Source organism: Phocoena phocoena, chromosome 9, assembly GCF_963924675.1.
Source record: "Phocoena phocoena chromosome 9, mPhoPho1.1, whole genome shotgun sequence".
Lineage (NCBI taxonomy): Eukaryota > Metazoa > Chordata > Mammalia > Artiodactyla > Phocoenidae > Phocoena > Phocoena phocoena.
In genome coordinates, this window is record NC_089227.1 from 79641534 (window position 1) to 79652873 (window position 11340).

The window sequence follows — 11340 nt, forward strand, 5'->3', positions numbered from 1 at the left end:
TTTAGAAAACTACACTATATTGCATAATCAAGTCTTTTTTTTTAATTGGAAAGAAATTTGAGGACTTCCCTGGTGGTGCAGTGGTTAAGAATCCTCCTGCCAATGAAGGGGACACGGGTTCGATCCCTGGTCTGGGAAGATCCCACATGCCACGGAGCAATTAAGCTCGTGCACCACAACTACTGAGCCCACGCACTGCAACTACTGAGCCCACATGCTGCAACTACTGAAGCCTGCGCGCCTAGAGCCCGTGCTCCGCAGCAAGAGAAGCCACCGCAATAAGAAGCCCGTGCACCACAATGAAGAGTAGCCCCCGCTCGCCGCAACTAGAGAAAGCCCACGTGCAGCAACAAAGACCCAATGCAGCCAAAAATAAATAAAATTAAAAAAAAAAAAATTGAATGTAACAGGGTAAAATTGAAGATTCACTGACATATACATAAACATTCTAACCTTTCTCAGCTCTTTAGAGGTAAATTCTCTGTGAAATGCAGCCCCATCTTTTGATGAAAATGCATTGAGAAGCAAAGGTACTTGGTTGGCACTGAGTCAATATGATATAGCAGGAGACCAGACCACCTCGGGCTTTTGTCCCTCAAAACTTCTCAAATAATACATTTTCCCTAGCAGTTACATCACATTAGTTTTTCTTTTTTTGTTGTTGTTGTGGTTGTTTTGCTGTACGCGGGCCTCTCAGTGTTGTGGCCTCTCCCGTTGCGGAGCACAGGCTCCAGACGCGCAGGCCCAGCGGCCATGGCTCACGGGCCCAGCCGCTCCGCGGCATGTGGGATCCTCCTGGACCGGGGCACGAACCTGTGTCCCCTGTGTCGGCAGGCGGACTCTCAACCACTGCACCACCAGGGAAGCCCCACATTGGTTTTAAATCCTGTAAATAACCACAGTAGGTAGAACTTTTCAAGTTACCCAAAGAAAATGTGATATTATAAAGGTACTTATTTTACTTCCTTCTTCCGTTATTTGGATCCAAGCTGTATTTTGTATCAATAAGACTCCTTCTAAGACTCTCCTAAACAAATCATCCTATTCTACTTTTGCTCCATCTCTGACCAAGCAATATTCTGTGTAATGTTGATACTGAATGATATTCGAGTATAAAAGCCAGTCAAGCTAAACCACAGAAGCATGGTCTTTCTTTAAAATTTTAAAATACTAGTAAATTTGAATTTTTAGCAAATTCACTAGAATGTAATTTTTCTGTACAAAGCCAGTGAGGAAGAGCATGCATTTCTATATGAAAAGTGAAACACTGAGATAGAATTATTTTTAAAAAGAATGCATCGGGCTTCCCTGGTGGCGCAGTGGTTGAGAGTCCGCCTGCCGATGCAGGGGACGCGGGTTCATGACCCAGTCCAGGAAGATCCCACATGCCATGGAGTGGCTGGGCCCGTGAGCCATGGCCGCTGAGCCTGCGCGTCTGGAGCCTGTGCTCTGCAATGGGAGAGGCCACAGCAGTGAGAGGCCCGCCTACCGCAAAAAAAAAAAAAAAAAAAAAAAAAAAGAATGCATCATTGATTGGCTCTCTTGGCAAGCTATTAAATTTTAGCTCCAGCAAAGGAATCGATCCAATGGACTCATCTAAGCCTTGAGTCTTGGCACTTTTAGCCATTATTTTCTTGATTAGTATTTGAAATATACATGGTGCCGAAACAATGTTTACTTTGTGAGAGTCATAAAACTCTACCGCAAAGATTGGTCAACGAAGTGGAAACCATGGTCTTTTCCAGTATAAACTTTCTGATTTGTGTTCACTTGTTTTAGAAGGAGATCTGCTTTATATTGATTTTTAACCTAGTGTATGGAGAGAGTGGGACTGGGTATTATTACTACAACAAATTGGTCTGATGACAGAAATTTTGAATGGCCAAGTTAACAAAATGTTAAAATGTGGCTCAAGGTAATCAAATTTGGATACTTGAGACTACTGGTTCTTTAGTGTTTGCATTTTCTGGTTCCCATGCACAGCTACTTCCAGGGCCCCAGCTGGTCCACAGAGTGCTTTTTCAGGACTGGCTTCATGTTCACTCCTTTATGAACTCAATCTCCTTCCCTGAGCATCGCTTTTAGAAGGGAAAGCTTTCATTTCCACTTGCAGATAAGAAAGAAGCTGATTATCTCCTCTTGCATCAGAGAGAGGATGTTTAAGTGATAATATGACCAAGGCCCCTTGCAGTGGTCTACCTTCTGAGAGAGGCACCCTCTGGTGATCACAAGGGTGGCCTCTTTTAGGCAATGTAGGCTGGGGTAGTTCCCATGATTCCAAGATGATTCTTAGCTCACTGGAGAGAAGATACATTCACTCTCTGACAAGACTTCCATTAATGGATAGATTGGACTTCATAAAGGAATTTCATGTATAAACTAAGGGAATTTGGCTGCTAAAAAAGAAATTAAAGATGATTAATCAAGTTCAACCCCTTCATTTTAGAAATAAGGAAACAGACCGAAGTGTGTGAGTTACTTGCCCTATGTCATGCACTGCGGTAGAAATCGAATTTGAACTAAAAACCAAGTTCTTTGAGAGTGAAGAGGAAGTTCCACCAGTCAGTGGTTCGGAGAGGCTTCCTGAAGGAGATGGAAGGTAATAGGGCAGGAGGGTGGGTGTTAGTTACTGAAGTGTAGGAGGAAGAAACCATGTTGTAAGCAGAGGGACTGACTCCAGCCAAGATGGGGAGAAGAGAAAAAGAAGGAAGTGTATAGAACAAGTGTTTCAGTGTTGCTAGGAATAGTGTATGAGAATTTTAGTTCTTAGAAAAGAGCTTAAGGGCTTCCCTGGTGGTGCAGTGGTTGAGAGTCCGCCTGCTGATGCAGGGGATGCGGGTTCGTGCCCCGGTCCGGGAAGATCCCACATGCCGCGGAGCGGCTGGGCCCATGAGCCATGGCCGCTGGGCCTGCGTGTCCGGAGCCTGTGCTCCGCAACAGGAGAGGCCACAACAGTGAGAGGCCCACGTACCGCATAAAAAAAAAAGAGCTTAACACCAATTTTAGTTTTTAAAGAGTGCTCAATCACAATACTTAGGAATATTTGACTCAGAGATCTCTTTACTCTGTGATATTAAAATATATATTAATCTTTTATTTATTCAAAGATACTTTTTGCTTACCTGCTCTGTGCCAGGAACAGTGCTATGTGTGCTAGATGTATAGCGGTGAGAAAAACAAAAACAGTTATGATCTGTATCTTCGAGGAGCTGACACTGTAACAGAGAATCCAGTCAAGTACGTTAGCATTTAATTAGAGTATACAATGACAAAGTTAGCTCTAAAACAGGCAAAGTGAGGGTTGCTTAGGAAAACATAAAAAGGTGTTTTACTCTGACTGGAGGAGGGGTCAAAGTTGATGCCCTTGAAGAAGAAAGTTGTAAACCTGCAGATGAATGTTGGAGAGGTAGGGAAGGCAGGGGAGAAGGGGAGGGTTGGACATCCAGGGAAAACTAGGGCAGAACTAAAACTCAACGTGATAGACTTAAAATATTGTCAGTAGTACAGTGTGGCTGGGAATTGAGTTGAAGGTAGAAATGGGCAGAGACAGGTCAGAGAGGCAATAAAGGGAGGTATTATGAATGGACTTGAGAACCAGACATTTTCAAAGGGCACATCCCTGCAAGGAGGGCTTACAGAATGCCCTGAGGACGGGATGGGAGTGAATGGAGGCACAGGGAACTAATCTGAATCTTGATCCATCCTTTGTCTCTGCTTCTGTCTGCCGGTTGCCATTTTTTCTTTCTTCCAGCATTCCAGCTCTTTTGTCACCTCAAACATAGATAAAATACACCTGCCAACACCTTACACATTTACACATTAAAGAGTTCAATCATTAGAGGGAGAAAGATATTAACTTCCTTTTTCTAGTTCCAATATCTGAGGAAAGAACCCAACATGGTTGGATAATCATACCTGGATCTCTCAGATGTGGTCAGAGAGCATGCACAAAACTGAAATGAACAGCTTCCACAGACACCTGCAAGTTATGTTAGGCAGAGAAGGGAGTTCACAGAAGAATTATGGGGGCATTTCCCGATATGAGAAGGGGTTCTGACCAGGAAAAGTCAGGGGTGATCACTCCGTTGACTTGCAAGGTTGCTGTAATGATTGAAAAGGGAATGTATGTAAATTCAAAGCACACCTTGACCTGCAGCAGGTCCTCGGTAACTGTTGGACCGAGTGGTTTTAGTTGCTTGAGTATCAATGAAGAGATTGAAGTTCTTACAAGGGCCACTTGTTTGTCTCACCACCAGTTACACACACTTTTGCAGGAAATACAACCACACGATTTAATTGTCCCAGGTCCTTAGCTCAGGACAACAGTTCTACCTGACTCTGGCACCGAATACGGGAGGTGTGTGGAGAAAGCATTTCTTCTTTCCAGGCTCAAGATGAAGAGAAATAAAATACATACAACATTTTAAAAAGACTTGGAGATTCTATTAAAGAAAGAAAATGACTGGAGGCAGTCAGTCAACCAACAAGTATGCACCATTTTATGTGGCGCTGTGCTAGGTGCGTGATGAAGTGAGCTGAGCCGAGGTAGTTCTTAATTTGGAGTTGTCTGCAGTCTAAAACTGGGTTTCAGAATTATGTACCAGACTTCGGAGCCAATAACACAGGGTGCTTTTACTTCTAACAAGTTTGAAATTCTTTTAATTTCAGGTACCGTTTTGAAAAAGCAGTTCAGAGTTTTGTTTTTTGAAGATATTTTATTGCTGTTCTGTAACTGTTTATAAAATTGCTATAATTTTTAATTATTAATGGAAAATATAGTTAAAGGTATTAGAAATCTGCCATTTTATTGGAGGAAAGTACATTTAGGAAAATAAATACCCTCAGACCATTACAGCATACTGTTCACCTAGATCATGAAGACTAGACTTTTCACAGGTACCAATAGATATTACAATACGGAGAAGAGATCTGGGTTTTAATTCTGACTCTACCATTAATTACCTAGCAGGGTAATCTTGGGAGTGTCTCTAATGTTACCCATGTATCTTCATTTGTAAATGGCTAAGGCACTGTTTAAAGAATATAATACTCAAAAAAGTAATGTGTTTTAAATGTTTATATAATTTTCATATTAGTGATTCACATCCTTTATATTGTTTATGAAAAATCTTTCTTTTGTATAGGGTGTTTATGGAAGAGAAGGAAATCTAGAAACTCTGATTTTAGGTCCAACATCACTACTAATATTTATGAGCTATGACAGGCTCATTATAAGTACATATTGTTATATCTTAGGGTATATTCATACATGAACTATTAGCTAAAAACATGGACTATTTTTAAAACCTAATGTATTGTATGTGATCCATGCATAAAAGAACTTTATGGATTTAGAATGACTGAAGAAATGATGGAAAATATTTATAGTGATTTTCCAAGTGGTGCATTGTGTTTGTGTGGGTTTTATTTTCATATTTTAAAAAATTTCTATAATTAATGTTATCTTTAAAGTAAGGAAAAGTAATTTTTTAAAAGAAAATTGTTTGATTAGAATTAACCAAAGTTGGATTCACTAATGCTCTTCATTCCACCTGTAAAACACAGGCTGCAGATGACCTGTCCAATCGCTGATAGACTATCCTCTAGGTAACCTGGGCTCTTCTGCTCTCTTCTTTTTTTTTTGGTATGCGGGCCTCTCACTGTTGTGGCTTCTCCCTGTTGCGGAGCACAGGCTCCGGATGCGCAGGCTCAGCGGCCATGGCTCACAGGCCTAGCTGCTCCACGGCGTGTGGGATCTTCCCAGACCAGGGCGTGAACCCATGTCCCCTGCATCGGCAAGTGGACTCTCAACCACTGCGCCACCAGGGAAGCCCTGTTCTCTTCTTGCTCCTTGACCTATGTTGCTTACCAAAGTCAAAATCAGTTGTGCTTGTTTCTTTCCCTGTGAAAGCCAGTTGTTCTTGTCACTGTAATTACATAAATTAACATTATATAAAAATTGATGAGATGTTTCTATGAAATAAGGATGTTTCTTTGAATATTTTATAAAGAATTGATTAAAATGCTGTTAAATTAAGTGCGAGTGAGACAACTGTAAAATATTATGATAAAAACTTAAAATGCTTACACTTTTAGATTGCTTTACAAGGGTTAACTTCTTTTTCTACTATGATGAAACTCAAACTGGAAATGTGAATGATGCATTATGGGTGTGGTTTGTGTAAAAAAGAAGATGAGGACCTTCAATCAGAAGACACCACTCAAATTCTTGGCCTCATCTCAAAAGATTGGTGACTAAACAATAAATTTGTATGTTTTAGATTAAAATACAATATTTAAGGTATGTATTAATCACTTTTTAATGCTTCCTCACATTCACTGCTTTTCAGTGATGTAACCAACAACAGGTTCTACTCATCAGATAAGAGAATTTCTATTATAACTATTTATTTAGATGCCAGTGTATTCAGTAACCATTCTGTGGCTCCTTTCTTACTGTGTCTTACACTTGAACCTCTAATGTTTTAATTCCTTTCAAGTCCTTCTTTAATTATCAACGAAGCATAGATACACCCTGAAGTATAACAACCTGAAAGAAAAGATCTTGAAGACAATGATCTCAAAAGTACCCCATCAACAATCTGCTTTTAATCTTGACTATTATTCTCATACTGTTATTTTCAAGGGAATTCATTCTTGGTCAAATCAGTCCATTCACCCAACTTTGTTGCCCCATACAGAGCAAAGGATTATTACTCTAGTTGATAGTTTTGAATAGTAAAAGACATTTCTGTCTTGACCAAATTAAATGAAATGTTACTGTTTCTCAGAATGATTTATTAGAGGAGAAGTGTACAGATTATGTCACTATTTTAAGTGCTTACTAATTCAACAAATATTCACTGACGGTTACGCACAAAACAGCGCAGTGTGCTTACACGTACATTTAAAAAAAAAAGAAAAAAGAGATCTTATCTCAGGAAGCTCTATATGCCTATTGTCCTAGCTTTAGGGAAGGTTTCTTTTGATGATTTTAAAACAAGAAATATGAAATAGACTATGTAAAAAGTGAAGTGAAATAGTACAGCTAAAATAGTCTCTGATGAAAGCATCTTTCCCTAAAAAATATGGGGGCAAATGCATGAATTTTTTTTAATTGACAAGAAAAATAAGAAAATAAAAATGACAAGAGGAACTCTCAGGATTTAAGTTAAAGGTTATTGTTGTTTTCATCTGTAATCAATATCCTGAAAATTCTTCATGGTTTTCCGCTAAAACCTGTACGTTGTTGAAACAATGCCTGACATATTTTCTCACTGCATGTCTTCAGCACTGCATGGCTGCTAATGACAGCATTTGCTCAGTCTTCCCTGCAGGAGATCTACAGCCTTTGGGGTGGAGAATTTTCTATAACAGCAGACCTGCCATAGCTGATCTGTCAGGGGGAGTCAGACAGGCATTCCGCTCCCCGAGGACAACAAGAAAACAAACAAAAATTAAGCAAAATGCAAATATTTTCATCAAAGGCACTCGGCAAATGATTCCCTAAGGAATCAAAAGCAGGGGCAGGAACGAATCACACTTCATTCGCTGAAATCTTTACATTTCAATACTCCAAACAGATAAATTAAACCATCTATTATGTCTTCTGATGTTCAGTTGCGCTAATATATCAGCTGGAAATTTGGCCAACATTACATGCTTTCACACACGGCTCATATTCACCTTTCACCCTTTCTACAAATATTTATCAAGCTTCTCCAAAGCACAGTGCTGGGCTCTGGGGGAATGTAATGGTGAGCAGAAACTGACAAGGACTCTCCCCTACAAACCCCAGGGTCTAATGGGGATGGGGAAGCTGGCACAGAAAGTGCTTGCACAAGCAAATGTGAAATTGCAGTGGAGACAAATTTGATGGTGAGCTATGTGATGCTTAGACTCTATGAAATCCTGAAGGTCAAAGAGAACTTCTATAAAGAGGTTCTGAAGAATTCTTAGAAGTTAACTACTCAACAGGGGAAGGGAGGATGCACCAGGTAGAAGAACATCCATGTCTTAAAGGTATGGTGGCAGGAGAGGGTATGATCGGTTGAGAGACTGAAAGGAGGTCACTGTGGCTAAAGCAGAGAGTGTCAAGGAATTGCAGAATGCAGTGGGGCTAAAGAGCAGTGATGGAGCCAGATCATGAAAGACCTCATAGGCATGGTAAAGGGTTTTGACTCTATCCCGACACATATATAAAGTCAACGGAGTATTTCAGGTGTGTGTGTGTGTGTACATGATGGTATGTGTTTGCGTGAGGTGTCATGCTATTTGAGTGGTGTGGCATGATGAAGTTTGCATTCATACTCTATACTTTAATCATTTCTTAATTTTACTGACAGACAGCAGTCCTTATTAACAGTTTCTTCATGTTGTAAGAATAATTGGAGTTGAATATAAAGTGGTTTTATATCTAGATTGTGGAAAACATAAATATGGCGTCCTATATAAAGAAAGTATTGGGCTTCCCTGGTGGCGCAGTGGTTGGGAGTCCACCTGCCAATGCAGAGGACACGGGTTCTGAGCCCTGGTCTGGGAGGATCCCACATGCCACGGAGCCGCTGGGCCCATGTGCCACAACTACTGGACTGCGCTCTGGAACCTGCAAGCCACAACTACTGAAGCCTGTGCACCTGGAGCCTGTGCTCTGCAACAAGAGAAGCCACCGCAATGAGAAGCCTGTGCACTGCAAAGAAGAGTGGCCCCCGCTCACCACAACTAGAGAGAGCCCGCACACAGCAACGAAGACCCCATGCAGCCAAAAAAGAAAATAAATAAAATAAATTTATTTTAAAAAAAGTATTAAAATTGTATATATAAAAACACAATCACAAGTTTTGCATGTTTTCATTTGTAATGTAAGGCAACTGAATGGCATTTTAAAACATATGATTTGCATTCAAAAATAGTATAGTTTGCTATTCTTAACATGAAGAAAATCAAGAGAAAGCTCATTCTGACTAAAACCAATTAAATATTTGAATAATCATCTTTAAGCATACACACTGTTGTTCCTGAGAAAAATAATGAATAAAATATTATGTAACCACCAGTATTAGTTACATTCACAGATGAAGTACTGCTTTTTTAGGAAACTTGGGATATAGTAAAATGTATGAGGTTGGGAATATGAAAAATCCGAATAAACTCTAAGTGTAGTATATTAAATAATAATATACCGAATAACAAATAATGATGAAAATAACAATAATAACTTGCTGTTAGGAGTGACTTTAGCAATAAAGAGAACCCAGCTCATAGAATATTATCTTTTCTTGTCGTTTTAGTAATATAGTAATATGACCAATATTATTCATGTCACGGAATTCTAGTTTTTAATTGATTGGGTGCCCATCATGGGCCGGGTGCTTTAAACGTCTCCGTATCGAATCTTTGTGAGCTAGTTGTTTGCAGTAGGGACCCTCCTAGAGCTTGAAGCCCAGGCCTGCTGAAGCCTGATCATGGGTAATAGAACCTCGCTTCATCCCACCTCCATGTAAACACTCAGGAAGGTGCTAATTTTGTTTTGTGCTAGTTATTTGCACCTAGTCAGGAGGCAGGCATATAGCCAGAGTCCCCAGGACAGCCTGACTGATACCAGTAATAGGGTATTAAAACACTCTTGAAAACGGCAAAGCAAGTTTCTCCCAGCTAGCAGGATCCTCACATCACTCAGGCAGCACACCCAAAGCTGCATAATCTCATTGGAATGTGGGGCAATACGAGAAGCCATCCTGGTCTCTGAAACCTCACTGTGTAAACCCTTGCTTTCTGTAACTATTCTCTGTTTTTCCCGTTGCTGTAAATTTCCTTTCCATTTGCCACTAAAACCTTGTGTCTCTCTGTCAATCACATTACCATTCCATTGTGACAACACAGCAATTTTCATACTCACTTTAGAAATGAAGACACAGAGGCTCTGAGCATTACAGTAACTCATCCAAATTAACGAGCGACAGTGTTGAGGTCCTGATGACACAGCTGTGGTCTTTGCAGATATATCTGTTAAAAAAGGTCAGGGAAGCTGATGGAACAGTTATAGGATAAGCATTGTGAATAAAAGAAGAAATCAGTTTCATAAATGTGTACCTGTGACACTGAGTGGAGAAAATTTCAATTGTTTCTTTTCATGTTGCATATAAAAACCATATGATCTCATGAATATGTTTATTTTACCATCAAACTAAGTTCTGTGAATATGGGAAATCTGTCTATGTCATTCATCTGTGTGAGGCCAGTATCAAGCAAAGAGCCAGGCACGTCATAGTCATGTAATATGTACTTAAATTCTTAAATTTTCAAAATGTATTTGATCTCAAATATTTCATTATTTAATTCAGGTGTAAAGATGTAGTTTGTCATTTGGAGGATATATTAAATGTGATGTTTCTGTGTGGGTGATTTTGGATGAGATTTCCACGTAAATTGGTGAACTTTGAGTAAAGCACTGTCCTCCATGCACTGGGTGGGCCTCATCCAATCAGCTTAAGGCCTGAATAGAACCAAAGATGGACCTCCCCCAAGCAAGAGGGAATTTCGCTGCAGACTTCAGCTCCAACTGGTGGACCATGCTGGTAGCTAATAAGTGTGCTCGTGTCTGCTCCCTCATGTACTCCAGCAGAACATCTATTAGGAAGTATTCTAAGGAGATAAAGCAACTGCTTACAATGCTTGGACTGTGACATTTACATTGAGTTTGAGCTAGATTTTATCGAGTATCGAATGAAAAAAAGGTAAGTTCAATCAATGTCGGCCACCCACAGTGGTGGAAAAACCTGTCCAAACTAAATTTTCATCTCCATGAGGTCAGAGGCTGTGACTGTTTTTTGCCAACTACTTATATCCCTGAAGCTCAGTGCCAAGCCTGGCAATTAGTGGGCACTGAAAAAATATTTACTAAATGAATGAATACATGAGTGAAGGTTGCTGTGTCCACCAGGTTTCCAACAGGCTACCTATGACACACTTGAACTAGGATAATTTGAGGAGGGTTTATTTATCAAAAATCTAATTAAAAGGGGAAGTGAAAGGACAGGGCAGAAACCCAAGCTAAAGAGATGGTGGGAAGTAAAGTTACCAAAACTCAGAAAGAAAGAGCGGGTCAGCCGGCACAGAGCAGTGACCTTCTTCCTGCATCCTCCCAGAATTCCCACTTGCTAAACCTGACTTGAGGGAACAGGATCTCTGTTGACTTCGTTCAGGCAGGTTAGCCTCAAGGGGGTGTGACCAGCGGAGAGGAGGGTGGAGTGTGGGTCCTGAAGAGCAAACAGAGACACTGCATTGTTGTCTTAACGGAAGGACTGCACTGCCCTCCCGAATAGATATCCGATTAACAAC